The sequence below is a fragment of the Hyaena hyaena genome, unplaced genomic scaffold (genome assembly GCF_003009895.1).
Source record: "Hyaena hyaena isolate Hyena2069 unplaced genomic scaffold, ASM300989v1 scaffold_241, whole genome shotgun sequence".
Classification (NCBI taxonomy): domain Eukaryota; kingdom Metazoa; phylum Chordata; class Mammalia; order Carnivora; family Hyaenidae; genus Hyaena; species Hyaena hyaena.
This window is the reverse complement of record NW_024080875.1, coordinates 2,401,546-2,407,262: the sequence shown is the minus strand read 5'-3', so window position 1 is coordinate 2,407,262 and position 5,717 is coordinate 2,401,546. Positions and strand designations below refer to the sequence as shown.

General features: G+C 37.2%; 1 pseudogene; it reads left to right on the top strand.

Moving 5' to 3' along the window:
- The first annotated feature begins 2,808 nt into the window (after positions 1-2,808).
- Positions 2,809-3,804, top strand: LOC120239960 (annotated as a pseudogene).
- The last annotated feature ends 1,913 nt before the right edge of the window (positions 3,805-5,717 follow it).

Here is a 5,717-nt window from a genome sequence, read left to right as displayed (position 1 = left end):
TATGGATCAGAATACAAACCCCAGAAGCAAGCCCACATTTATATGGTCAATTAATCTGTGACAAAAGAGGCAAGAATATATAATGGGGAAAAGACAATTTCTTCAAAACAGATAAAAGACCTAAATGTGAGGCCTGAAACCATAGAAATCCTATTAGAGAGCACAGGCAGTAATGTCTCTGACATCAGCCATACCAACATTTTTCTAGATATGTCTCCTAACTCAAGGGAAACAAGAGCAAAAATAAACTATTGGGACAACATCAAAATAAAAAGCTTTTGCACTGTGAAGAAAATCAGAAGACAGCCTACTGAATAGGAAAAGATATTTGCAAGTGACATATCCAAAATATATAAAGAATGTACACAATTCAACATCAAAAACCCCAAACAATCCAATTTAAAATTGAGGAGAGAAACTGAACAGACATTTTTCCAAAGAAGACATACAGATAGTCAAGAGATAAATGAAGCGATGCTTAACATCATTAATCATAAGGAAAATGCAAATTAAAACCACAATGAGTTATCTCCTCACACCTGTTAGATTGGCTGAAATCAAGAAGACAAGAAACAACAAATATTGGTAAAGATGTGGAGAAAAACGAATCCTCATGCACTACCGATGAGAATGGAAATTGGTACAGCAACTCTGGAAAACAGTATGGAGGTTTCTTAAAAACTTAAAGTAGAAATATTATATGATCCAATAATTTCCCTATTGGGTATATAGCCAGGAAAAATAAAAACATTAATTCAAAAAGATTAAAGTATATGTGCCCCCATATTTATTGCAGCATTATTGACAATAGCCAAGACATGGAAGCAACCTAAATGTCCATCAATAGATGAATGGATAAGGAAGATGGGACATATATATACATATATACATATACATACATATATGTGTATATATATACATATACATACATATATGTATATATATATATATATATAGTGTCATTTGAGGCAACAAGAGTGGGACTAAAGACTATTATGCTAAGTGAAATAAGTCACACTGAGAAAGACAAACACCATATGATTTCCTTCATAAATGGGACCTAAAAAAATAAACAAAAAGCAGAATCAGAACCATAAATACAGAAAACAGATAGTTGCCAGAGGGGAGGGAGTGGACTTTGGGCAAAATGGGAGAAGGGGAGAAGGAGATACAGGTCTCCAGTGATGGAATGAGTAAGTCATGGGAGTAAAAAGCAGAACATAAAGAACAGAGTCAGTGATGCTGTAATAGTGATATAATGAGACAGACAGTAGCTATACTTTTGGTGAACATAGCATAATGTACAAATTTGTCAAATCACTAAGTTGTACATCTGAAATTAATGTAACATTGTGTGTCAACTATACTCAAAAATAATAATAAATAATAAAATAATCTGAGGAAACAAAAAGAGTTGGATTTTCTAGTTCATTTAATTTCCTGATTAATTGAAAGTGAATTTTTGTTTCAATCATTGCCAAGAACATTTGAGAAAGATTAATCCATTTGTTTTATAAAATATTAGCTACTAAGAATATTTTAGAGTTTATTTTATCAAAATGTCTGGATTCTGAAGATTTCTGATGTTGAGTATTTACAGATATCTTTCACACATATTTTATGTGAGCCCTATACTGTTTCAGTGTTAAAATACTGGAAATACTCAGGTAAATGGTAGCAATTTACATACTCCATACTGAGTATTACTGCTTCCCAACTGAGTTTCCACTGGAAAAGAGAAGTTTATTAGAAGAGACACTTCATGTGATAGGGAGAGATTTGTGGGGTCCCAAGTTACTATTACTGATTGAGATAAATTATTTGTAAAACTGTCTAAGTGTTCATATACCTCTCTTACTACAGGGATGGGCATTTGTCCTTATAGGTAAGATATTTGCTGACTATCTATCTGATGTCAGACCCAGTAATCTCCACTAAAAAACGTAAACTTGGGGAAAAAAGCCAGAACATTTCCAGAAATATTAGTAATAGAAATTTTGCATGCTGTATTTAATTTTAATTTCTAAGTACTGCCTGATCTTTCAGAATGAAGATACTACTCACTTTACTGTCAAAACACCTCTTAAATAAAATTAATTTAGAACTGAATCATACGATTATCACTATGCTTTTTCTTGGTGCCCTGTCTTAGCATGGCTGTAACTGCTCTTTTGGTGCTATAAATGAGGATTATAAATAAAGAAGGATGTAACTTTCTATTTTGTCATTTTTATTCTTTAAAAGTTTTTTAATGTTTATTTATTTTTGAGAGAAAGAGATGGAGTGTGAATGGGAGAGAGGCAGAGGGAGATAGAGAGAGAGAATCCGAAGCAGGCTCCAGGCTCTGAGGTGTCAGCATAGAGCCCGACACATAGCTTGAACTCACAGACCACGAGATCATGACCTGAGACAAAGTTGGACGCCCAAATGACTGAGCCACACAGGCGTCCCATTATTTTGTCATTTTTAGACCAAAACATTCAAGTACTTTTTTCTAGAGACAGGGAGAAATTAAGAAGAAAGAACTCACTAACAAATCGCACTGAGACTTTAATTTCCCTTAACTGAGATGGTAATGATATAAATTTAGAACTGAAGTCCTCAAAGGTGGGAGATGTTACACTGAGCAGAATATTCCCACGATTCTCTTACTTTTGTAATCTTCAAGGTTTGTATTTAAGCTGGATGAACTTTTAGACTCAGCTATTTAAAATATTATATAGGGACTGGTTTCAACGGCTACTCATTAGTTTTAAGATCCTGCTCGTAATGAGATGTTGCTTCCGAACATCCTGCTCACCAGTACACCAGGGGTTGGAAAAACCACGCTAGGCAAAGAACTTGCATCAAGATCAGGACTGAAATACATTAATGTGGGTGATTTAGCTCGAGAAGTCTGATCACCGGATATCATGGAGTCTGGCAAGATGGCTTCTCCCAAGAGCATGCCGAAAGATGCACAGATGATGGCACAAATCCTGAAGGATATGGGGATTATAGAATATGAGCCAAGAGTTATAAATCAGATGTTGGAGTTTGCCTTCCGATATGTGACCACAATTCTAGATGATGCAAAAATTTATTCAAGCCATGCTAAGAAAGCTACTGTTGATGCAGATGATGTGCGATTGGCAATCCAGTGCCGTGCTGACCAGTCTTTTACCTCCCCTCCCCCAAGAGATTTTTTATTAGATATTGCAAGGCAAAGAAATCAAACTCCTTTGCCATTAATCAAGCCATATTCGGGCCCCAGGTTGCCACCTGATAGATATTGCTTGACTGCTCCAAACTATAGACTTAAGTCTTTACAAAAAAAAGGCATCTACTTCTGCGGGAAGGATAACAGTTCCCCGGTTAAGTGTTGGTTCAGTTACCAGCAGACCAAGTACTCCCACGCTTGGCACCCCAACCCCACAAACCATGTCTGTGTCAACTAAAGTAGGGACTCCAATGTCCCTAACAGGGCAAAGGTTTACAGTACAGATGCCCACTTCACAGTCCCCAACTGTAAAAGCATCAATTCCTGCAACATCTACAGTTCAGAATGTTCTGATTAATCCATCATTAATTGGGTCCAAGAACATTCTTATTACCATTAACATGGTATCATCACAAAATACAGCCAATGAATCAGCAAATGCATTGAAAAGAAAACGAGAAGATGATGATGATGACGATGATGATGACGATGATGACTATGATAATTTGTAATCTAGCCTTGATGCTTGTAACATGTATACTTGGTCTTGAATCCATTGTACTGAAATTAAACACGCATGCTGGGTGTTTTCAAGTTGTGTTGTAGAAGATGTAAATGGTATTTAATGAGTAAATATAGTTATCTTTTCTGATTGGAAAAAAAAAACAAAAACAAAAAACAAAAAACGAACAAAACAAAACAAAAAAAAAAGATCCTGCTCGTAAAGCATGTTTATTCTTCTACTGGAAAATAACATTCTCTTATTGATCACATACATACAAATATGCTTTTTCCTCCCAAAATTTTAATATAATGAGTTTAAGCAGCAATGCCTTGAAGACAAGAGAAATTTAAGTTGTGTGTTTTGTAAGAAATTCAAAGTATGGAAATTCAATGTATAGGCCAGGCAATTACTTAGAACTAAATGCTATTTTTGAACTTACTTTGTGGAACTGTTAGAACTGTCAGGGTAATAACAGTAAGTGTGTTAGTAAATATCAAGCTGTTCATTAAGAACTTGGGCACGAGAGTACAAAAAACCTCAGGATCAAACACTGGCTCTGCCACTTCCCAGATGTGTGACTCTGAGCCAGTTACTTTTCCGAGTTTAAATCTTCACATCAGAAAAATAGCATCAACTACCTCCCATGACTAAGACTGAATGAGATCATGAGATGATCACAAGTAAAAGAGTGTTAATGATAATCTTTTAACTAATGACAAATATAGGACAAATGCTACAAACCAAAGAGAGATTCCAGATCACAAAATAAGATCACTGTCTGACCTGAGGACAGTTTTATGATCCCTGGGTCTTCATCCAAGGATCTTAAAATGAGAGGTAGGATATAAAATGTCTGAAGGTGGAAAGAAGGAGGGTTTTATTAAGCTGATTTTGGAAAATGGGCTTGAGAGTATGGTACATCACACCTGCTCCTCACCCGTCTCCAAGGGGAAGGGGTGAGGGAGGGCCTTTCCTTTCCACCAAAGCCTAGTGAGGGCCTTTAATGTGACCATTGGAGAGAGTGATATGGTCTCTGAGACCTTTATAGGCAGTGGACTTGAGTCTGACTCCCCCCAAGGAATTTTGGAGGGAAGCAAAAGCTGGTGAGCTACTTCTCTGGAACAGCGGAGAGAGTTCCTGTTGTAACAGCAGTCCCTCTAGCAGCAGTTCGAAGAATATGTGAGTTCACACTCATGTTTAAGTTACAGGAGAGGAAAAGCTGGCCAAGGGTGGTCTTAACTTACAGAAGAACCACCTGGGTGGAGCAACGGCACTCACTCCACCCGTAAGAGTCCATATAGAGGGTCCTCCCATACAGGCAGCAGGGGAGTGAAGGGGGGGGAGGGGGGCAAAGGAGCAACATGCCTGGTTCATGAGAATTACAGCTCCAGGGGCCCAAAGAAGAGCCTCTGAAGAATCCTCAAAAAATGTACACAAGGCAAAAGAGTAAGCTTTGAACACTTTTCACTTGTGGATAAAAGAAAAACGTCCATAAGAGAAGAGAGAATAAAACCATTTTGAAACCGTATCAGTTCAAGTGAAATCAATTTTTATATGCTTCTCCTTTGCCCTTGCGTTTTCCAAAATTTCAACAGCAGAGGAGTTAGTGAGTGAGAAAAAGACAAGAACACCCCTACACGCGCACACGCGCACACACACACACACACACACACACACACACACACTGCAAGAGGCTAGCCTTCACTGTGGGTGGAAGAAAATCCAAAGTTAAATCAACTTCAGAGTCCTGATCATCCTCTGGGACTAGATGGCCTAATTCCTAAAATGAGATTATCTGCCATTTTAAAAAACTGCAGGACTTTCTATCAACTAAAACTGACCAGGAAAGTCACAGCCCCTGGACATTTTCTATCCAGGGTCAGAAAGACTATGCCTAGTAGGTAACTTTTAAAGGAATAAAAAATAAAAGTAAAGCGTTTTGAGTATGTTCCATGAGTTGTACTTGTGCAAAGTACAACTAATTATAGGTATAAATACCTGTCTCTTTTTAAT